We start from the raw sequence: 25550 nt of genomic DNA, 5'->3' as shown, positions 1-25550 counted from the left end.
CCCTGAGAGGAATGCATACTTTTAAGTATTTGCATGCTTGAAGAGATCTATTAATTATGTAAAATAACGTGAAGAAAAAAACCAGTGCATTGTAGGAGCAGGGATCCCTGCAAAAGTCCTGGGTCCCAGCTGGTCACAATGGGCTGTGTGACCTTGGGTGAAGTCTTTGACTTCTCTGAGCTTTAACTCCGTCATGTGGATTACATCAAGTGTAAAGGTCCTTTCAGCTCTCAAAGTTCTTATCATAACCAGTCTTAAGGTGACTATAACCTATAACGCAAAGCTAATATGACATATGAGAAAACCACCCACTTCTTAGAGACTGTGGAGCTTAATTGCATAAACAATTAACTTCTCCAAAATGCAATGTCCTTATCTATAAAATGGAAATTACAGTAGCATCTCTCCTTTTAGACTTGTTTTGAGGTTTACGTGAGAAAATGTGAAGAGCTTAGCATAGCGACTTGCACTTAGGAAGAGCCACAGAGAAGTTAAGTGATTTGCTTCTACAGATCACCCTCTCCTTACTGAAGTTGAAAATTGACACTGCCCCTAACATATCTGGAAAAAAACAACAACAACAGAAAATCACTGCTATTCTAGCCTTTTTGGTTTTTTGCAGATGCTCAGAAAGTTGGCTGATTAAATAATGCATAAGCCTGACTTAGCCCCCAAAGTCCCATGCCTGGATCTAGCAGTTTCTTCCCACCTGGTGCTAATGAACATGAAAAAGAAGATCTCAACATTTGTCTAATGATGTTAACTAATGCTGCCCCCTGTATGGTGATTATGAGTGGAGCTGTGCTGTGGCTTCAGCAAGCAGGTGGTGGAAATTCTTAATGAAGATTGCATACAGATTATAGCATTTTGGTGTATTTTACAGTAAAATCTGCCAAGGGTTCAAAACCTTTTCCAATGGACTCCCTTATCCTCAGCACAAATAGGGCGGCTTGACGTAAAGAACTACAAGCATGGCATGAGCTAAATAGAAATAGCAGTAGAGCTATGTTCGAGGCCCGATTCAGAATGCTGATTAAAGCTTCTGTATTGCTTTTTATGAAAGGAAATCTACAAGAGGCAAAATATGGACTTAGAAGACCAAACCTAACTAAATCTACTGGGGTAGGTGAAGACATTTTTTGTACTGGGGAAAGCAAAGTTTGCTAAGAATTAGGAGCTATATACACCTAGTTGCATGTGTAAGTGGACAAGTGAACTTGAAGGATTGGATGTGCTTAAAAAAGATAAAGAAAGTGGTGAATTGATTCCTATACTGAGAGGAGAAATTTATTCACGCTAACACTGGCAGATGAACTATTATTGAAAAATGGTTTAATAACAGTGGAACAACATAGGATTTATTCCAGGGAAAGAGAATGAAGAGGAAGAATTCTTATTCTGTTCTGCTTTGTGTGCTTCACAAGGTCATGATAAGTGTACATGTGATTTTTTTTTCACCCATGGCTTCAGCAAGCATATTCAAATTCAATTAAATATATATTTGCTAAATACGAACACCAGGTAAGTAGAAATGATCAAAAACCTACCTCAACATTTTTGGGGGAAATTTTCCAGGCTTAAGAAGAAAAAGTTGCTTCATGGTAGTTCAAAAGCCTTAAGATTTTTGTTTATGGTCCTTTCTGTTCAGCTTTTTCTTGGTATTTTCTTCTACTAATTCAATTGCTTGAGAGCAAAGAATTTGTATTCAAAATTCCAAATTCTCTGGAATCGCACTGAGACACCACCATTTTATTAGTTGGCAGACCTACTTTGTTTTAATTTAGGAATTTCTTTTTAACCACAGTCCCATATTTTCCTGTGTTTACTTTTCCCTATAAAATGTTTAACCTGTATCTCATTTTCCAGAAGGACAGTGAGTTGATAGTGACGTGTTTGTTAGTGAAGATGGTCTTCCAATGTGACAAATTATGCCCAACCCAGTTAATGGCTCTGAAGATGCTGAAATGATCTTTGCGTTCATTCGTAATCATTGAACAAGGCTGCCTTTTCATTTGAAGCAAAAAAAGTTAATTTATACACCGTTACTATATGCACCAAATACTACTATCGGCATGCACACACAGGGGTCCAACTCTATTCTTTCTTTCTTTTTTTTTTTAAAGATTTTATTTATTCATTTGACAGATAGAGATCACAAGTAGGCAGAGAGGCAGGCAGAGAGAGAGGTAGAAGCAGGCTTCCCACTGAGCAGAGAGGCCAATGCGGGGCTCGATCCCAGGACCCTGAGACCACGACCTGAGCCGAAGGCAGAGGCTTTAACCCACTGAGCCACCCAGGCGCCCCCCAACTCTATTCTTAATTATTCATGCTAGCAGAAGGGGGCAGGGACAATGCAGAAACCTGAACCCTGAAATATTTTAGTTTAGAATGTCCTGCTCGACTTCCTTTTGGAACCAGAGAATTTACCAAAATGACACAGGAACATTTACGTATTTAATGGACACCTGCTGTATACAGATTTCTGAGTGCCAGGGGACCTTATGAAGTATGAAAGGAGTACCTGGTAAATAATTTGCTGAGCGATCAAGTCTCTCAAAAGGAGGGATATAAACTTATACTGGTGAGGCTATCTATAGAGAAAAGGCAATAATGGGTCAACTCATACCAAGGAATTGCCAGAAAAAAAATGATGTGGTGAGGCAGGGAAATACAAAACAAGCTTTTTGTCTTGACTCCAGAATTGAAGGGACTAGTGGGTAAAGTTTTAAGGAATGGACAAGCAAGCAACCAGGTCTCCAGAAAACTGCAGAGCAAAAAGCCCAAGTCAAGTCACCACTTTCTGGTTCAGGAGGAGTTGTGATAAGTCACTTGCCGGATCAGTGTGTCAGCCCCAGAGCAGAGGCTAATATTCCTGTTTTCTGATCCTTCATTCAGTAAAGAGATAGGGTCCTGGTCTCCTTTGACTGGATTAAGTTGCATTCCTCCATGGAACCATTTTAATAACTATTTTGACTATAGTCACACCAGACACAACAGGTTAAATCAATTTCACTGACTGGAGTAACTGGGTTTAAAACTATGACCACAAAGTCAGCCAATATTCCAGTCACACTCAACAATTTGCTCTTCATCATCTTCCCCTGGCATTATTTCCTTAAGAGCTGGAAGTCAGCTGGAATGCATCAGTATGACAGTACAAGTTGTTAAAAAATTTTTTGACAGGAAGTAGGGTTTATCGGTGGGTACAAATAAGAAGGGAGTAGTGCTGATGTTCCCATGAGTGCAGAGCCTGCCATTTGTCCAGAAGGCCATGACTCAGGATACATTTGACCCCACAGCCATTGGGGATAAGCCATCTTCCAGGCACCTTGTCTCCAAATTCATCCACATTAAATTTAGGAAAGCCCCACTTCTTGGAAATGTGGATCTTTTGGCAATCAGGGAACTTGAACTTGGCCCTGCAGAGAGCCTCAATCACATGCTCCATGTTCTTAGGTGGGTACAGATGGGCATGATGACTTGGCCAACACGGACCCTGGCCACTGCACCCTAGGGCTTTCTAAAGGCACCCCCACATACCTGTTTGGAGACTAGCCTGGAGTATGGGGTCCAACATCAATGTCTGGAAAGGCTATCTCCAAGGTTCCTTGGGACAGCCCATTCAATCAGCAGGCTGCATACACTATCAAGGAAGCTACTGTGTGCAGCCATTGTACACTGGGCCCCCGTGGGGAAAGAGCACAAGTTATTAAAATAGAGAACATTTTTCTTCCAACTGGGAAATAGTCACATCTTTGATGGCCCAAATGCTTTTAACCACCTCAAAATCCACTCAGACATCTCCTTAGTCTCCATAATTCAGTAACTAAAGGGGAAGAGTCAGAACCCTTAAAGACCCTGCTGGGCACCACAGCCAGCATCTGTTCTGATTGGCTGGTGCTGGTGCCACTATTCCTTCTGGCTGGTCTGTGCTGGGACCAGCATTTATTCTGATGAGTTAGTACCAAGGGTGTGCCAGTGGTTAAGAACTCTAGTAGACCTACATTTTCCCTTCCTTGCTTTTGTTCACACAGTTCCTTCTGCCTTGAATGATCTCTTTTCACCGATTCACCTTGTACCTCAGGTTGGCACAGGGAACTAGCTTCTGGGGGTTGGTGAGGCATTCTCTAGAAGGCTGTCATCTGAGACTGAAGCTTAAATCCATGTGGCTGGCCATCGGGAAGGCTGGCGGCACAGGCACAAGGAACAATTAAAACCTTGTCTGTTCTTGCCTCTCACCTTGGTGAAGAGAGTATTCCTCAGAAGCCAAAGCCCTTTATCACAGAGCTAAGCTTAGTACATGGCTGCCCCGGAAGTCAGAAAAGCTAAAGGAGAATGCAGGGCAAAGTAGAGTGATCACAGGCTTGGCTGCTGCGTCACACCAACAAGCTAAGTTAGCAGATCAGCAATGACGTGTGTGCACTACAAAATGGCTGCTGCTTCCCTTCTGCCATAAGGGAGAATCTCCCTTGTGCCTCACCCTAAACAGAAACACGGAAGAATGAGGATTCTGGGGAATGTAGGTCAGCCGAGCCAAGTTAACACATGACAAAGCCCTCACACCTTGGTATCAAGGCTTAGGTCAAGTGCCATCTCCTACCTATATCCCCCTTTCTTCTGGCCAAGCTGGAAGTTCTCATTCCCTCCTCTGAGTCCCAAAAGCTCTCTAGCAAAATCACATGGTGGCATTTCACATGCATCCAGCATTTTCACTGTTAGTCTGCCCATAGTATTTCCACGAGACTGTAGCCTCCTGAAAGTAAGGATCTGAAGGTAGTTTCACTGCCTAACACATAGCAAGTAGTTCATAAACCTTCAAGGAATGAATGAGAGAATGAATGAATGAATAATGAACTAACTGACCAGACACTGAGATGCTGTGGGAAGCAAGATTCAAGGGCAGTGTATTCATGATCTAGTCCTACCTACCCAATGCCCCAAAACTTAGCAGCCTGAAACAACAGTTAACCATCTCACAGTTTCCGAGAGTCTTGAAGCCAGGAATAGCTTTGCTGGCTCTTTGGGGCTCAGGGCCTCTGGTAAAGTCATAGTCAAACTACTGGCCATGCTATGGTTATTTGAAGGGGCTTCCAGTCTCACCTCTGTGACTATTGACAGGAGGGCTTTTCTTCCTCATCACATGGGCCTCTCCATGGTGCTACCACAACATGGCGACTGACTTCTAGAGCAAGGGATCCAGAAGAGACAGGCAATGCTATTCTGCCTTTATGACCTATTCTGAGCCATATATTGTGATTTCTACTTTATCCTCTTAGTTAGCAGTGAGTCAGTACAGCCTACACTCAGCAAGAGGAGTGTTTACACAGAGCATGAATACCATGAGGTTTTCATCATTAGAGGCCATCTTAAAGGCCGCCTCACACAAGTGAGGAAAAAGGAAGGCTTTAGGCAGGAGACCATGCGATAACATTCTTTAGCTGAACTCAGAAAAGTTAAATTCACTCCCCACTACTTGGTGTGTAGAGTCATGTTTTCCACCCCCCACCCTTTATTTATTTTTTTGGTAAAGTCTACTCAAACTGAAAATAGGCCTTTAATGTCAAGCCAAAGATTGAATTTTGTGGAAATACTTTCAAAGGAGAACAAGGAGAAGGAATCCAATTTGGATCTAACCTTTCTTTATAAAAATGATTTCCTTTGCTGCAGCCAAGTTTGATTTGGCCTCTAGAGAATACTGATGAGCAGAGTAAACAGCAGTTTTCACACACACACACACACACACACACACACACACACCACACTCCTGCGTTTGTCTCATCAAAATAATCTTGTAACCTAGTCTAGAGGAATTGAGGACAATAATCTATTTGTTGACCAGCTAATACAGCCAATAATTTATTGAGCACTCCCTAAGCACCAGGGATTGTGGTAAGGGCTTTACATGCATTATTATACCTAATTCTTGAACAAATCATATGAGGTAAGTGTTGCTATTTCTCCATTTTTTTACAGGTAAGTAGGTGACGCTTAGAGGGATGACATGATTTAGAAGTTTAGAGACATTGCCTAACTAAGCGCAAACAGCTGGCTAGTGCCAGGGCCAGAACTCCATTTTTATTTTTTATTTTTTTAAGGTATGCTCTACGTCCATCCTGGAGCCCAAAGCGGGGCTTGAACTCATGACTCTGAGATCCAGACCTGAGCTGAGATCAAGAATAGGACACTTGACCAACTGAGCCACCCAGACGCCCTGGCACTCTTCACTCTTGAATGCCTCATCACACTGGTATCATCATACTTCTGTGAGATACTAGGTATGAGGGTAGGTGCCTATGTTCGCCACTTGCCATTCTCAATAACCCTTTGAGGGTTACTGTTCCCATTTTGTGGATGAGAAACTCAAGTTCAAAGAAGAGGTCACTTGCTTTAGCCTACACAGCTATCATAACGGCAGCCTGGGATTCAAGACCCATTGCTGTGTGAATCAAGTCTGTGCGCCTTCTATCACCTTTCCCACCTTCTAGCTCAGTGGTTTTCAAACTGCAGATCAGAACCTACGAGTGTGTAGTGAAGTCATTGTGTCCCAGCCAGCACTGAAAATATGGATATTTTTAATGTTTTGAGGAACCTCCATACTCTTTACCAGGCTTGCACTAATTTACATTCCCACCAAGAATGTACAAGGGCTCCTCTTTCTTCACAGCCTCACCAACACTTGTGATATTTTGTCTTTGATTCTAGCCATTGTGACATGTGTACGGTGAAATCTCACCATTTTCTCTGATGGCTCATGATGTTGAGTGTCTTTCCATGTGTCTGCTGGCCATCTGTATGTCTTTTTTGGAAAAATGTCTATTCAGGCCCTCTGTCCATTTCTAATCAGATTATGTGTGGGTTTTTTTACATTAAGTTGTGTAAATTATGTATTTTGGATATTAACCCTTTATTGAATATATCTTTGTAAGTATCTTCTATTCAGTAGGGTTTTTGTTTCGTCTATAGTTTCCTTTGCTGTACAGAAGCTTTTTATTGTGATGTAGTCTCTACAGTTTATTCTTGCTTTTGTTTCCCTTGCCTTAGGAGACATAACTGGAAAAATGTTGCTATAGCTGATGTCAAAGAAATTGCTTCCTGTGTTCTCTTCTAGGAGTTTCATGACTTCAGGTCTCACATTTAGGTCTTTCATCCATTTTGAGTTTATTTTTGTGTATAGTGTAAGAAAGTAAAACAGAATGAAGTTTCCTTAAAAATTAAAAAATACATGTATCAGGGTGCCTGGGTGGCTCAGTTGGTTAAGCATCTGCCTGGGGCTCAGGTCATGATCTCAGGGTCCTGGGATCGAGCCCCATGTCAGGCTCCCTGCTCAGCAGGTAGCCTGCTTCTCCCTCTCTGTCTTCCACTCCCCCTACTTGTGTTTTCTCTCTCTCTCTCAAAAAATACATAAAACCTTAAAAAAAATAGAAGTACGCTTATTATCTGGTAATTCCACTATGGGGCATTTACCCAAAGAAAACAAAAACATTAATCTGAAAAGATCTATGCACCCCCGTTTATTGCAGCATTATCTACAATAGCTAAGCTATGGAAGCAACTCAAGTGTCCACTGGCAGATGAATGGATGAAGAAGATGTGGTACACACACACACAGAGGAATATTATGCAGCCATAGAAAGAATGAAATCTTGTCACTTGCAACAACATACATAGGCCTAGACGGTATAATGCTAAGTGAAATAAGTCAGACAGAGATAAATACCATAGGATTTTGCTCATTATATGGAATCTAAAAAAACAAAACAAATGAATATACAAGCAAGAAGCAGATCAGACGCATAGACACAGAGAACAAACTGACGGTTGCCAGAGGGGAGGTAACTGGGAGATAGGGGAGATGGGAAAAAATAGGGGAGTGGGAGACACAGGCTTCCAGTTATGGGAGGACTATGTCACAGAGATAAAAGTTACAGCCTGGGGAACAGAGTCAATGGTGCTGTGATGGTGTTGCATGGTGACCAAGGGCGAGCCCAGCATAGTGAACAGAGTGGTTGAACCACTACTGTACACATGAAACTAAGGCAACATTGTTTGCCAACTATACTCAAAACAATACTGGAAGGAGAAAGGAGAAGAAAAAGAAATGAAAATATTAGTATGCCTCACACATAGTAACAGTAAGCATTGCTAAATCAAAGCTTTATTTCAGTTATGTACTTGTGCATGTGTGTGTGTGTGTTTGTGCCTATGTATGACTGTGTGATTATGAGTGTATGTGCATGTCTGACTTTAGTTGCATCAAAAGTATTGGAAAGCCTCTGCGCTAGTCACACCACCACCCACCCACCCCCCCCTTTTTTTTTTAAGATTTTACTTTTTTTTTTTTTTCGAGAAAGCAAGAGCACAAGCAGGGAGAGAGGCAGAGGGAGAAGCAGGCTCCCTGTTGAACAGAGGTCCTGACACAGGGCTCAATCCCAGGACCCTGAGATCATGAGCCTAGGAGAAGTCAGACGCTTAACCCACTGAGCCACCCAGGAGCCACTCCTCCATCTATTCTTAAGGTCACTGCCAATAGGTAAGTGTTCAGGTTTTAATGACAGCTTACCCCTTGTACACACTTTCCTCTGGCCCTAAGACATAGGAAAGGGTAATTACAATTCTGGATCCACTTCCTGGTGCCCTTTCTACTCAAACAAAATTATTAAAGACCACTATATGCAATCGGTTAACTTGATCTCAACGTACCAGCTGTGGGACCTTTGCCGAGTGACCTGACCTTCCTGAAGGTAGACTCTCTGAATTTTACTTTTCCCATCTTTAAAGTTGGGTAATTACATGCTCATGTATGTTGATTGACTGAGATAACAGGAACTTCTCAGCATAGCGCCTGACACAACAATCAGTAAATGAGCACCAGCTATTAAGTTACCTACATAAACTGGAGGAATCATTAACTCCGAGTCTCACATTTAAGGAAATAAAAGGGTAAGGAGGGAAATGTATTCTTTTGCAGGCTTGAGGCCTCCAACCCCATGACAACAAATTAACATCAGTAGGTCTGCATCCTTTCAGTTCATTTATTTAGCAAATACTTACAGAATGCCTACTGTGTGCCAGAGACTGGACTCATTGACCATAACATGAGAGTTTTTAAAGGTGAAATCCAAATTTATAGATTCTTCTTTAAGTTGGGGTGTCTTAGAAGAGCAGAGTGATAAATCACTTTGGCACCTTATTTTATGATTGTGGACAAGAGTGATCATCACTGAACTCTTACATGTAAGCTCTGTCAAATGAACTTGAGCGATAATAGCCTCATTTTTTAAAGCTATGTCCACATGGCATCTGATTGATTGAATCTGAGGTCCCCACTTTCCATTTTTATAGCTTAGTCCCTTCTCTCTACATGCCACCATCAGGAGGATTGATTTTCCTCGTACATTGTCTTTTCTTCTCTCCAATTCCCAGGTCCCTCTTTTTCTCTTCTATACCCTCCCCTGATCACTGACTCTCCTCTTAGTTCTGCCAATTATCTCCAGCCCTGAGCTATGGGACCCACATTTTTTCCCATACACATTTCCAGTGAGAGGCAGATTAGCAAGAATCGAAGTGTGAGTCTTAGGGGAAAAGAGCCACAGGAAAGGATTCTGGCTTCTGGCTTCTAATTCTTTGCCACACACCTTTGCTTTGAAGGTAGGGAGTTCACCACACACAAAAATTGCCTTTCCAGGCTTAAGGTGAACATGTAGGGCTTACCACGCCTTCCCAAAGGCTCACATATAAAAGCAGAGCCTAGAAATTGCTGGTTGATTTTCACTGAACATGAAAATGATGATATTTTAGCCTATATTTCTATTAGAAAGTCACAAGCAGTAATGAGTAATGTCTACACTCGTGTGCCCCTTTAACCTTGACAAAGTATTTTCACCCACATTTCCTTTTATTTCACACACTTATCTGATGCCTCCAGGGCCTTATAAAGCCAATGAGAATAAGGATTATTTGATGTTCCAAGAGACCTCTCCATGAAGTAGACAAAACAACTATTTTATTTTCATTTTTCAGACAAAGAAATTGAAGCTTAGAGAGATCGTGTCTTGCCCAATGTCACTTTAGCTCCTGAAGGGCAGGGTTAATACAGGAGTCTGACACCTGGGGCACCAGCCCTTACTGATCAGTGCCTGAGGCTAAGACACATTCAGCACCCAACTCACCATCATGGGGTACAACTGCACACTTGCAACAGATATGGGTCTCAGAAGTCCTTAGTGGGAGAGCTCAGGCCTCAGGCGTCTCCAAAATGGTGTAGAAACTGCCACCTCTGGGCAGACTTTTCAGGAAAGCTTTGCTAATTTGCAGCAGCTGGACAATGTCCCTCGTTAATATCTGTCAGCATGGTGGCCACATCATTTCACTGTGCGGACATGGACTCAGCTTCAGAAGTCTGTCTAGTTAAAGCACTGGGATTCCAGTCTCCCAATGGCTTTGAGAGAACTTATAGGACTGGCTCTTGAGCCCAGTGGGCTTCTAGGCAAGATGTTCTTCCCCCAGTCAGGCATGATTGATGTCCTCAAGAACCCAATACCATGACTTCTCTTCCATCAGTCACAGGCAGCGTCCTTGAAAGCCAGGGAATCCAGAGCCCAAGGAACAGGACCTTGAACAAGATGGACTAAGAAGAGGCCAGTATGTCCTTCCCTGCTATGACTCTGTGGTACCAAAAGTACGAGGTCCCAGTGATGAAGGCCTGAGCTACCCAGGTCATCATGTCTCTGATTACAGAGCTGACCCAGAGGAACGTTCAAGATTTTGAGCAAAAAGCAAGGCTCTCCCAACTGAGCCAGCCAGATGCCCCTGTACTGCTTTAAAGTCAGACTAAATAATCTTAGCAGTGATATGGGGGTGAGACTTCATGACCTACTTTCATAGCTTTTAAACTGAACAAGAGCTTTGATCATTGCTTATTAAGTAAATAATATTTGTATTGTTCCAAAACCTAGTCTTTTTTATTCCCTTACTGCTGCCAATGCCCCTAAAAAGCACTGGCGAGTCATAGAGATGTTCACTCATCAGTTTCAACAGTTTTGGCCTTCTTGACCCTGTGCTTCTGTAAACAATAAGAGTTGGTTCCACTGAAGCCCAAGGAATCATTTCAAAATTCTTACAACCACAGGGTGACATAATATGGACTCTCTACAGGCACCTGGGTAGCTCAGGTTAAGTATCTGACTTGATTTTGGACAGGTCACGATCTCAGCGTCATAAGAATGAGCACCACGTTGGGCTCCAAACACACCATTCAAGAGAATCTGCTTGAGATTCTCTCTCTCCCTCTCCCCCTGCCCCTGTGCCCCCTCTTCTGCTCACACATACATTCTCTCAAATCAATCCATCTTTTTAAAAAAAAAAAAAATGGAATCTACAAAATCCCAAGATAAGAGAGTGAAAAAGTCTGGTAGAAAATGCTGCTTTGTTGCCCAACACATGCATAGTCCTGCTGAAGTTGCAAAAAGCAATGATTTCCAATCTTACTTGGGGGAAAAGACAGGCCAATTTCCCCAGGACTGCCCATGTTTAGACCTATTCTCCCAACATTACTAAAATTTATATCAAGTAGAAAGAACTTAGTTAAGCTAAGACAATTTTGTTAAAGAAAATTGGAGGAGTTATACTCCCTAATTCCCGGATTTATCACAAAATTATAGTAATCAAGATAACTGTGATATTGGTGTAAGGATAAACATTTAAATCAATAATCTGGAAATAAACCCTTTATTTAGAATCAATTAATTGTTGACAAATGTGTCAAGGCAATCCAAAGGAAAACGGATAGTCTTTAAAAAAAAAAAAAAAAAGATTTATTTGCTTGTAAAAGAGAGCAAGAGCACGTGAGCCCACGTGAGCCAGGGGTGGGACAGAGGGAGAAGGCCAGAGAATTTCAAGCAGCTCCACACCCACTACAGAGCCTGAGGTGGAGTTCAAGTTCATGACCTCAAGATCATGACCTGAGCCACAATCAAGTCAGCTGCTTAATCAACTGAGTCCCCCAGGTACCCCAATAATAATTTCTTTAAAAAACTATTCTGGGGGGGGCGCCTGGGTGGCTCAGTGGATTAAAGCCGCTGCCTTCGGCTCAGGTCATGATCTCAGTGTCCTGGGATCGAGTCCCACATCGGGCCCTCTGCTCAGCAGGGAGCCTGCTTCCCCCTCTGTCTCTGCCTGCCTCTCTGCCCCTACTTGTGACCTCTCTCTCTGTCAAATAAAATAAATAAAATCTTAAAAAAAAAAAAAAAACTATTCTGGGTACTAAATATCTTCATGAAAAAAAAATGAACCTTGACCTTTACACCCCACATATTACACAAAACTAAACTTAAACTGTCTATGTAAATTAGCTCAAACTGTGTCATAGAACTAAAGAACTAAAACTATTAAAATTCTAGAAAAAAATGAGATTAAAAAAATCTTTGTGACACGAAGAGTCCTAAATAGGACATAAAAACCTCAAACCGTAAGAGGAAAAAAAAAATGGTAAATTAGTAAGTTAGAAATTCTTTCCTGTCAAAAGGCACGTAAAAAAATTAAAAGGTAAGTTACAGATTTAAAAAGAAAAAAAAAAGTAACAGTGACAACTTAAAACAACATAATTTTAAAGAAGTGAGTGGAAGATTTGGACATTTCCTAAAGAGTTACATGAATGAATTCCTAGGACAGTCAAGGCTCTCAATGAGGAAGTGATACTCCTGGTGATACTCATCAAAGGCCTCAGGGAGGAGCCCTTTACCTGCTCTTCAGCAATGAGTGCTCCTAATCGGGGAACTCCACTGGAGCCAACCATCCCACTTAGTAGTCTTCTGACTTTGCTTTGGAATATAGGTTTCCTGTGGTCACAAAGTCTCTTACGCAAAATCTTATTGGTCCTACACAGATTTTGTAATAACCACAACCTCATAGGCCCTCGGAGGTTTTCATCTATTTTTCACTTCCTCTTTTCATGGTGTTTAAATTTTCCAACACAGTCTGAACCACAACCTGATAATGAAACCCAAACCTGATAATCCCCATCTCCATGTCATTCCTCTCTCTTCCACTAAAATATAAGCTTCATGAGGGCTGAATATTAACAGAGACCAAAGGACTTTAACAAAAGATTTTTATAATAATAGTGATGATGATGATTATCGTAAGCCTTACGTAGCACTGCATCAACCTGTTCGCCTATATAAACTGATGCAGTCCTCACAACAACCCTGTCAGGGAGGTATTATTAATATCCCCCATGTACAGATGAAAAACCTGAGTCACAGAGAGTTTTAAAGATTTGCCCAAGGCGACACAGCCAAATAAGTCACGAATTGGATTTAAACTCAGGCTCTGGCTCCAAAATCTATGCTTTTAACTCCTACACCCATGCTTCTCAACTTCTAATGTGTCTACAAATTGTTGAGAGATTTTTTTTTTTTAATGCAGATTATAACTCAACAGGCCTGAGGTGGAATCAGAGAGTCTTCATTTCTAATACACTCCCTGCTGCTGATAATCTGAACATACTCAGAGTCACAGGCACAGTGTGAAACCACCTCGCCTGTAAACAGCTAGTTTACACTGGGGGGCAGTCCAGAGGTGCAGGGTGGTTCCTTTCCACGAGGTGGTCTAAGGATCCAGGTGCCTTCTGGACCCTTAGGGATTGCCCGCATCTACATAGGTCAAAAATGAGCCACCACAACCACACTGCGGTGTTTGGAAAGAGAGAACAAGTGGAAAGCAATCCGCTTCCTTAAAGGCATGACCAGAAGCTAGAGTGAGTCACAGCGTCAACACCAAAGCTGCTAGGCAGGCTGGTCGATGTCGTCTCCAGCTGGACAGTCACTCAACTAAAAGTGAGGAGGTCCTCTCACTAAAACACAACTTTTAGAATGGATGTGGATTATTGAGACAGCTAACCATCGCAGCCGTGGTGTATTTAAAAGCCTTCGAATCATCCTGTTTGGTTTCTTCTTAGAGTGATCTAATCCACCCTCTTCATTTCTCTCCGCCTTCTATCCAGAAAAACCCATTTCACCACGAAGTCATCTCCCTTGATTCCTCCAAACCTCTACTTAAGTGGAAAGGGGCAAGTCATAATGTTTGCATGCCCTAAATTAGGATGAATGCATAAAAGGTTTTAAACATACGCATTCCTCCTATCTTTCTTTATCCCTATTTCTTTAGTGGCCCATCTACTCCCAATCTCTACTTGAACCTGAAGGAAACTCAGAAAAGGAGGAAATACTGTCCTTGCGTTGATTTGGATGAATTTGCCCTCTTCTCCTGTACCTGGAAACATTAATAAACAGCTTCTGGGTTTCTTCTCTCGATTATAATTGGAGAAGTCATGGAAAACATCGTGAAGGTAATTTATTCCAAGTAGATGTGAGTTGAATCAAGTTCAGGCAAAGACTGGGAGGCTGCCTTCATTTTTTATTGGAACCTCTTAGCCTCAACCCGGCAACTCCGAGACATTTGGATTAGGCAACTCCCATGATGCACGTGCCCTGCCAGCAGTCACGGAGGAGTTGTCTGGCAGTCAAGAAGGCGGTGAGGACCCATGCTAGCTTGAATCTGTCCAGTCACTTGCGCAGGTTATAAGGAACCTGGATAGCACTCGAAAACCTGGATCTGCTGGAAAGAACGTTCTCTTCACAGCTGGGAAATCTATTTGAGACAATCGCTTTGTTTACAAGCTTTTGAATTAAGCACAAAAGCGAGAGATACCCCAACGAAGAACAAGAAGCAAGTTGGGGTTCAGCAGGAATCATCGTGGCTGTGATGAGGCTGTGGTAGCGCCAACATCCAATCAACTTGGGGCTCCTGAAATAGGTCCATCTACAGTACTAAGGAATGCAATTTATCGAAATCAACTGAACGCATCCACTTTTTCGGGGCAGTGAAAACGCGGCCTCACTTTTAGACGGACCTAGGAGTCATTTCTGCTAACCGATTTTCAGAAGACGACACCTGGCTGTTTATCGACAGAGGCTGTAGCTTTCGAATGGGCCCTGGCGGACAGCATAGCCAACCCATTTGTTTTCGCTTTCTCAATAATCAGCGAGAATCACTGCAGGCTCAGTTGGTCTGGCTGATTGATTGTAAAGACAGCCAAAATGAACAGCTTGACCATCTCACAATCTGATTTCCCCACCATGTATTGACCCAGTCCAAGTTACATATGTTACAGTATTTGCAAAGCTGTCACTGTTATAAAACACTTACTGGGCATGAGCTACCGACAGGGGCTTTCAGAGAATTCGCTAAAATTAGAAACCAACTCACCTTGGCATGTCTGAGCTTTGCGAATTCGCTCATGTGGGGGGCGGAAAGCAGTGTTGTAGATACCTCTACACTCACACAAACCTAACCATCACAACAATAACAACACAGTGCTTTCTAGAATCCTCTTTGATGTGATTAACTAGGCAGAAAACGGGCGAATGAAAACAGATAGAAAACAACCTTTGATTTTGCGTGTGAGAGTTTGCATGTGAGAGTGTGCGTATTTTGTTCGTTTTTGGTGGGTTTCGATCTGCCTTTATTTTTAAAATCACAGGATGTGTGGAACGGAGACCAAACCCCTGAGCCCTTTCTGATCCCAGAAGAGGAAGTGCTGGCATCTGCTGGTGGAGGTGGGGACTGGTCCTCAGCACGAGTTGTCTCATTAACTCAGGGGATGACCGGGTCTGTCTGGAAACTGTCTGCATTTCAGACCCCTTAGCTGATTTACGGGTAGAGCAAAATGGGTTGTTTGAATTTGTGGAGCCAGCGGTTTGCTTTCATTTGTACTTTAAAGTCATCAGTTGAATTCAGGATAGATCAGAGAGATTTCTCATTGCACTAAATAAACTTCTAACGATACCGATTGAGCTCCTTAGATGGGACACAATGGGAATGTGGCAAGTTTGAGGGCCATTAAATCACTGAGCCACACTTAGTTGAAATTATGATACTCTCGTCACCCATGGCTAGATGAAGAGCAGAGGTTTAATGAGTTTACCAGGTAAAAAATGAGCCTGTGTCAGGCACGACTCAGACTCATTAATTAGGACTCCACTTAAACCGTCGAGTAGTTTTACTTACTAGTAGTACTCAAGTTGGGAGAAGGCAGGAAGGACTTGGTGACAGTTTGGTTGGGGTCAATTATGAACTACCAAGAGAGGGTTAAGAGTGGGACTGCGGGTATCAAGACCATTTCAGCCAGCTTTCACCTCTGACCACAATAAACGTGAAATTCCCAAGTCCTGGGAACAAGGAGTTGAATGTGATTGAATGTGATTAAGACCCCAGAGAGGTAATCTTCTCCACTGCATCTGAGGAGGGTGCCCAGACCGTGGACAGTCCCTAAAATGCCCGGCCAGTTCCAAAGTTGCAGCTGGTTTTGAATGGGAACTTGGCAGTCTCCGCTGGCAGAGACCGACTTCCCTTAGTGCCCAAGTCCCTGAGAGACCTAAGAACCAAACCAGTCTATTCACAAAGCAATGGGAAGAAACGCCCGTTTCAATGACCCAGTGCTGGCTGAGCATTAGGAAGTCGGGCTGTGGGCTTTGCAGAACTATTGTCTGCTTCACACGGTGAACCTCCGTCTCTTCAGGTCCAAAATAAGAATAATAATAACACCTCACACGAAGACGTGTTGTGGGGGTTCCAGGTAATGACCAGCTTAGTGAACGCCCGGCATCTAGTAAGGGCTCCACAAACCAAGGTGTTTGCTGTTTCACCTCTACGACAAGGTGAAATTGGCTCCTTTTCCAGTTTGAACTTCAACACTTCTTGTTCTCTTTCTTCTTAAGAGTGAGCTAATCCATTCTTCTTGTTTCCCTCCGCCTTCTGCTGACCTGCCCACAAGGTCTAGTTTTAACCATATAAAGCAATGAACATGGAAAAGAAAAGAGGAGACCTAGATCTAAAATGTTGGGGGAGTTTCGTCTGGCGAACAGCTGTAGGGACCCAGTAACCGGTCTCATGTGAAGGGAGTCCGTTTCCACAGACTGGCTTCGCTTTCTCCTGCTCTCTTTCTGATGGTCTCCCTTCCTCTCCCCTCCCCCCCTCCCCAGCCCCCCCCATCTTTCCCCCTGTTTTTGTACTGGAAGAGCCTGGTGCTGCTACTGTTTTCCTATAAAGCAGAGGCATCTCGTTCCCGATTCAGAGAAATCGTGAATAAAATTGCCGCAGCCGAGTCTGCAATTTAATATCTTTTATGCTTGTCCGTGACGGCTCAGTGCTGTGCTAAACATGCTAATCTTCTGATTTGGTGTCCTTATTCTTTAATTCAAAGAGAAGCAGCTGAGTTAGATGTATACAATTTGACTTATCAAGACCACTCCGTAGGTACAAAAGGGACATGCGTGGAGGAAAGCCCCATCCACAGAGAGAATACTGAGGGGACACGCTGGGGCGGATCAAACAGAAATTGAACAATCTTTTTCTCCAAATGGAAATCTGACTAAATGACTGAGTCCAGCACCTCAGAATGCTCGGAATTGTCATTTTCCCCTAGAACCCCCCACCACCACCACACACACACACACACACACACGTGTACATATATATCTGTAATCTGTATTATAGTCACACACACACACACACACACACACACACACACACACATAGAGGACAAATATAAATGAGATCGGGCTTCTAGCTTCTTCAGTCTCTTGCTACCCAGGTACCTGTGCATTGTACCAGAGTGAACGTCACGCCTCATGGTCCAAACATGGAGAAAACAAAGGGACACTGAAACTTTAGGAAGGCACGGTCCACATAGCATGTCACAAAGGCAGAATACTGGTGGAAAACTGCATTTCTATCCTGAAATATGTTCCTGTTAAATAAGAGGATCATATAACGGGCTAAACGTCCTCTCGGTTGTATACTAAGCATTATTTCTAAGTTGGACTTTTTCTGATAGCTCACATTCCTTCTCGTTTTCTTCACCATTCCTTTGAATCGTCTGATGCTTAAACACATAGGAAAATGTGGTGTGAGAATTAAGCTCCTTTACAGCAGGGTTGTTGGGGTTTTGAAGTCATTTTTGTATTCCCAATTTCTAGCTCAGTGTCTTACACCAAGGAGAATATCAACATATTTTGATGAATGAAGGGTCAAAGTTGTAGTAGCTTTCAAATATCAGTGAATAAAACAGGCTAAATAACTCTTTAAAGTTTAAATAAAAGGGGGCAGTACTTTTCTTACCCGAGTTAATGACAAAATTGTGTCGTGTAGGAAATACCATTCTGCATCTCGGGTCAACCCAAAAAATATACAGATGCAGATGTAGATACAATATAGATAGATATATTGTTATCTATATATGGCTATATAGATATCTCAGCAGAGAATTGTCTGCAAAATGTTCTACTTAACGATTTCAGAGAAGAGACACGAATGCACTCTCAAGGTTTCTTTCGGAAAGATTCTTGCTACCAACTAATAGTGGGTTTGGGGCAGTTGGTTGGTTCAAAAGCACCATTTAGACTCTAAGACAATAAAGAAATGGCTTGAGTTGTAAGGGAAAAAAAGAATTAATGAAAGGGGACATAAGAGATATAATGAAAATAAATAGTTCTTCCTCTTCCAACTTCCCTCCTGGGAACAAGTTATGAAAGGTAGCTGGAATAGTAGACTCCAGAATAAAATTCTTCCCGGGTAGAAAGTAATTAGGGTGAGCACATGAAAGCCCAGGTTTAATTGTTCCTTTCAATACAGTTACAGAAGACATTCATTATACAACTTCAAATGAGCAGCCCATTAATGGAGTACACCTCCAATAGAACCCCATAAAGTAATATTTTTATATAGCCTGTAATCATTTGGTGAGTAGCACACTTGTGCATTATAGCTAGAGGTATGTGTTAAGGGCATTGAGCAGGTTAAGGTCATCATTTAAAATACACAATTGTCAGGGCACCTGGGTAGCTCAGTGTGTTAAGCCTCTGCCTTCGGCTCAGGTCATGGTCTCCGGGTCCTGGGATCGAACCCCACATCGGGCTCTCTGCTGAGCAGGGAACCTGCTTCCCCCTCTCCCTCTGCCTGCCTCTCTGTCTACTTGTGATCTCTGTCAAATAAATAAATAAAATCCTTAAAAAAAAGAAAATAAAATACATAATTGTGGCTACCCCATTTAGGCTTTTTAAAAAATATTTTAATATTCCAAGACCCTCATGAAGATGACAGATAATTTATTAAGCTTCTGGAAAAAAAAACAAAAAAACAAAAAAAAACCCAAACACCTACTTTTACTTCTAATTCAGCGTCTCGGGTTGATTTCTAGATGTCTCTAGAAAGCTCATTTGGGGCCCTTCTTTAGATGTGATCAATGGAAAGAGACTGAGAATGCTTCCCAGGTTCACATTTCTGTTGGTTTTGCCAGTACCTGGCGACTATGCCGTTGACATCTAGGACAATCACTGTCCCAGTTATGACAGCACAATAAGCTTCACCTTCTCTTAGGTCTAAATTCTTCTCAGGATTAAGTAGGGATTTTGTGACACAGATGACATCTTCCTGGGCACAGTGCCATATGGACCTAAATGGTGGCCTCAGGACACTTAGGCAATCTGGTTATAAATATCTTCTTACTTCTAAATACTCAGCTGACAAGGTGATTGTGTTAGCTGGGGTAAATTAAAAACACAATATGCTGTTTAACCATGTTACGCTGTCCTTCTCTTTCCCCTAAGAAATTCTCATATTCTTTCACAATGGATAGAAATGTGCCCACGGCCTGAATAGCGACTGGAGATGCAGTTTCCTTTCAAATTTGTCCTACAGGAAATGTGGCTTGGATAGGACCCTGCTCCGAAGCCCAGATCAGCCACTGACTTTCCACGTGACCTTGGGCAAATTATTTCACCTCTCTGCACCTTTGTGGCCTCCCTCCGTAAAATGGCAAATGTTGACAGCCTCTCGTTGGGAGCGTGGGAGCTGCTGTTTGTGATGTGCTCGGCATCGACTCGGTCCCATATTAAGACAATATCAGCGTTCACGGTTATTTCTTCCCTAGCTCTGCTGCTGAAAATTAAGAAGATATTTACTCTTACCAAATTTTAGTTTCTCAGAGGGTTGACAGAATGAGCTAGAAGAGGTGTAAGGCTTAGTCAGTATTCTATGAAGGCTTGCAAAATGCCAATGGAGGTAAAGAATTATAGATAAATAAGACAAGGTAAAGTCTTCTTTTTTAAGCTGCTAAATTATTTTTTGTTTTAAATCCCTACATTTTCAGGTTTTATCTTTTGTGAGAGATTCTTCTTGTAAACATACGCAGGTGTGGGCATACAAATACACGCGGCCACAAAGTATCCCTCGTGGGATTGAACTTCCCAGTAATGACTCCTCATTAGTGCCTTGTCATGTTTATCGTGTATTTTACGGGACAGAAACAGACCTTCATGGCAGGTATATTCATCCATTCTCTTGTTATATACAATATCCTTAATTTTTATTAAAACGGAAGTAGTTATCATGTACTTGTAGTAAGTATGAAATTACAAGTGCCATATGATGGGCTAATTTTAGCCCAGATGGGTTTAGAGTAGGTAAAGCTGTCCTTCCTTTTCACAGCACAACTCCACCTTTCTCTCTCTCTCTCTCTCTCTCTCTCTCACACACACACACACACACACACAATCCTCTACAAAATCTGGTGAATAAATCCGGTGGCATTCTAAAGCAGGTGTTACAGTTTTGTCGGGGGAAGAGGAGTCTGGATAACCTGAACGTAGGATCCTTCCATACTGTAGTGATCCATAAAGTAGACCTTGAGAGAGACAGTGAAGCAAGTTAAAACCAGACAAAATGGAGGCTTTATGGGGCTGTGCCATCCAGCCTGGAGTCAGCTCATCAACACTAAAGATGCTGATGAGTCAGAAGATCAGGGAAGAAGGCTTCAAGTTTCAGTCTCCCAGGACAGGTTGGCCGCAGAGATTTATTCTCAGATCTTTTTTATTTGTCTCTGCTGCATAGTAAAACCTGGGTGGGCAAAATTCTCCCCATTCCAGGGACCCTGTATAGACTGCTGTAGGATTTTATGGGACTGATACTCTTCTTCTTTAGAGGGCCGTTTATGCCCAATGTCTTTCCTCTTCTCAGCCGGTGTACATCAGTCTCTAAATCTTCCTCCCCCACCTTTGAAAATTTATGGCAGCTTTCAGCCAGGCTTGGCTTAAAGCCATTGACCTCTGTGGCCCATGTTATTGACCAGAACACAGCATCTTCTGCCCACATAATATATGTCTCTTTATCTCCCTGAAAGGAAAGGAAATGACTCTTGGAATGGCCAGGAACACAATAAAAATGAGAGAGGCTTTCTCAGGTTTTTTTGTCCGTGGCATTTGGCTTTACAAAAAGCCACACTGGGATTCGGGTGTGCTAGGCAGGGCTTTAAACAGTGCATTGAGAGGGCACCCTTGGGAGCATGCATTGTAGGACAGAAGGCTTGTCCCAAATAAAATCACCATTTTCTACGTTCTCACCTTGAGGGTGAGTGAATGAATAGCCCTAGGTCAGAAAGCCCTCAGAACCGAGTCTATAGATGCCCTGACACAGTAAGCCCACAGGGACGCTCGTAAAAGATGCAGCAGGGTTCACAGATCCTGCCTGCCCTTTAGGTCACCGTAGCACTGAAGACTGGAGCTGGGAGAGCCAGAAGCATTGTCTTGTTCAAGCTGCTAAATCTGTAAATAAGGAAACTGAGGCCCAGTGAGAAGATGCTACTTCTCCAAGGTCACAGAGCGAGCAGGTATTAGACATGGAGTCCACAACTAAGGTATGAAGCAGTGTAGGATCTTGTCTTTTAAAGTACTCCCCCTGCAACGAGTAAAGCAATTTCCACAAAATAAAGACAAAAAATTCCATATAGGGGCAAAGGGTATACAGAGCAGTCAGCAAAAGCCTCTTTCCTTCCCCTCTTCGGGTATTATTTCCCAAACCCCATACTTAAGAACACTCAGCTGCCCTAAAAACACCGTACCAGGTGTCCCACTCTCCCTTCAGACAGGAGCTGGGAGCAGCGTTGAGAAATACCCAAAAACCGTGCAAAAGCAGCATTGACAGCTTCGTAGCCTTGGAGGAGTCTCTTAACCTTGAACTGTTCCCATGGGTACAGTGGGGAGGGAGCGCCACTCTACCCAGGGGTGTCCTGCGGGTGAGAAACTGCAGAGAAGAGTGCACCATCAAGTCAAGCGCTTTCTGCGTAGTCTGGGGCTTGAAAAACCTGTTAGAGCTTTGTGCTAACACAGAACCCTCCAGACAAGCTAGAGCATTTTATCTGAGTATGCCAGGACTTTCTGGAGGAGGACATGGGCAGAAGTGATTTTTAGCATGGCTATCACTAAGAGCTGGCTATTTGACTTCTACCTACAGAATTAGTTCTCCAATAAGTTTATAGTTTTTAAAGATTGATTTATTTGAGGGAGGGAGGAAGGGAGAGAGAGAGTGCGAGTGGCATGGGGGTGGGCAGAAGGAGAAGGAGAGACAGATAATCCCATGCAGACTCGATGCTGAGTGTGGAGCCTTATGGGGCTCAGTCCCATGGACTCTGAGACCATGACCTGAGCGGAATTCAAGAGTCAACTGCTTAACGGATTGAGTCGCCCAGGCACCCCAGTTCTCAGATAGGTTTAAATGACAGAACCCCAATGTGGTGTCATACTCCTCGTAGATTACCAGGATAGGTTACTATACTCTATTCTATTACATAAACTAGAACCCAGACACAGGATTACTAGCAGAAGGCATATACTATCTATTTATATGATCGACCATAAACAGTCACATCCATGAAAAAAATAGGACTTGACACGGCAGACACCTAATGGGTTTTCCCATTTCCCATCAACATTTGATCACTGCTTGTTCCTAAGTTTTATAAGTCATCTCAGGGAGATAAGCTGCAGCAAATGCTAAAGTTTGAAGCAAAATTTGTGAGGAAAAACGCTGAATTTCGAAAACTGTACCTGGTAATTTTTTCCCCCTGGATATTTGGAGAAGGCATGATTATTTAATTTTAGTGGTAAAAAAAACTCAGCCCAGCTTACAGGACACCAAGGATCCATGGAGCAATTTGAGAACCACAGCACTAGAGGGTTAATAAACCAGGAGAAGTCATATTTTCTGCTCATCTAAGTCTCAAAATAAGGGAAAGAGACCCAGAAACTTGGTGAAGGGGAGTTTCTAGTGTTCTAACTAACCAATATTTAATACTATGAAGCAAAATAAAACTATTTCAGGATCTGTAGTTAATTCTGTAGTAAGACATTTTATTTTAATAAGCCATACTTCTCTTCAGGATCATGAAATTTCTCCTAAAACTCAAAAGTGTCAAAGTACTAGAAACATTAATGGTAGCCTTAAAACCAGTATGCATGTAAATCAAATCAACCTTAAAATATTTATCCTGTTTAGAATCCCTCTAGATTTTTCTTTTCAAAAAAAAAAATAAATAAATAAAAGCACATTAAAAGCCTAACAATTCTACCCTAAAAATTGAATTTCTATAGCATGTTTTCAAAAATAGTTGTCCAACAGTAGAGAATCAGCTGAATAACCCAGATATGCACCAAAATGATAAGGTTTGCAGACTTTTAAAAAATATTTTTTGTAAGAACGGCTAATGGCATGGAAAAACAAACTGTGTATTAAAGGAAATAGTCTCTAAGAATGTATCTTACAATCTTATTTCATTTGTAATCTATACATATAGGGAAAACTCACCAAATGGCTAATAGGGGTAATGCTATTAACAGATGCTTTATGTTCTTTCTCCTCTTCATATATTTGCATTTTTCATAAACCATAAAACATAAAACACATTTCTGTAATAACCAAAGCACAATTGTTGGTGTAAATATTAGAGTTTCTGTACGATGTTCTTCAACCACTGAAGTACTAGAAATATGACCACTTCATCTGTAAGGCTGTCCCACCACATGCATTGTGAAGACACCATTAGAACATAGCTTCTATGTCCAGAGAAATGTATGTGTGTGTGTATATGTATGTGTGTGTATAGATTGTGTGTGTGTATATATATATATATATATAGACACATATATGTGGTTGTGTTTGTAATAGTATTTTATGTTCACATAGACATAAATATCCTCTCCAAAATTCTCTAACTTGATTGACTATTAGGGTACAGGGATCAATTTCAACAGCCAACACTGATTAGCTGTAATCCAGGTTCTCGTTAGAAAGTATACTTTCAAGCAAACTGTCATCTGCTAATTTTCAGGAGCTAATTTCAGAGAAATTCAATTTTTAATTTTTAAAAACTAAAAATATTCTATTGTTACAAAACTACATCGAATATTCCAAATAGTCCCAAGTCTATCCTTAGACCAAGCAGGGAGCTGGGTTCCCATGGAATTATTTATTTGACCTGCACTTGGGTGTGATATCAACTCTCTGGGTTGAGACTCACGGTTGGGGGGGCGTGCGGGGAGGGGGGTGGACAGGACATGTGTTGAAGATGTTATCTGCATCTCCGGGTCTTGAGGAAGACTCCAGGAAGAAATTTCATTTTGATGTTTTAATAACAAAAAGCAGGCAAAAGTCTCCCAAAGAATCCGTCTGTTTTCATGTGTGGATGATACAAATCAGCCGACCAGGGTTCCTTCCCCGGCTGCTCAAGCAGAGCCAGGAGCCAAATGTGTGGCCCAGCTGCAGCAAATGTGCGAATCAATGTGGTGTGTGTTTTTAAACCTAATTCTTGACTCAATTTTATGTTCCCACCATGTTTTCCTTTCTCTCCTCTTTTTGTTTCTTGCTTAAAAAAAAAAAAAAAATCCAACTACATGTGCATGGGAACAAATCAACAAGGACAGAGGAACTTAAGGTGAAAAGCCACAGCCTCGTGCCCCTCTGCTCTCTGCCTCCACCCCCATCCCGCTCCTTAGATTCAACCTCTTTTAACTGTTTGTTTTTAGTTCCTTTAGCAGTTACCTCCATAAATCTAGATAAGAGGCTTAACCTCTTTTTCTCCATTTATCAACTTGAGATAATATCTCTGGACACCTTAATATGAAAAGGGAGGACTTAGCTCATTTACTAGAAAACCTCCTCTACTTCCAAGTGTTTTATGTTTATATTATTTTCGGTTCTACAGTTCTTACCTTTGCAACTTTAAAGATAGAAATCTTCTCATCAGAGGCCCCCACCCCCAGATTTGGAATTGTGCAGATTACTGCGAGCTGCCAGATTTTCACAAGTGAAGACAACTAATAACACGTATCCCAGATCAACAAGGCCACAAAGCCTTCATGATGAATCCAAAGCTAAATAGTTGACGAGCCCTAGAAAATACGAGGGATGGTAACACAGGCGAGGTGGGTCCCAGACATCATGGTAAGGTCTCAGTTGGATCTCGGGGACAGCTTCAGTTACACAGAACATTACAGCTTAAACTGAAGTGTGAACGATGAGCTGCGGGTGTCTACCTGAGAGCCAGGTGAAACCCCTTCAAAACCTTTTGTGGTTACTTGAAAGCACCTTGGTGACTCAGAACATGATCCCGGGGTGCTGGGATGGAGCCCCATATCAGACTCCCTGCTCGGTGGGAAGCC

The sequence above is a fragment of the Mustela nivalis genome (genome assembly GCF_964662115.1).
Source record: "Mustela nivalis genome assembly, chromosome: 13".
In the NCBI taxonomy this organism is placed as follows: Eukaryota; Metazoa; Chordata; class Mammalia; order Carnivora; family Mustelidae; genus Mustela; species Mustela nivalis.
This window is presented reverse-complemented; position numbering follows the sequence as displayed.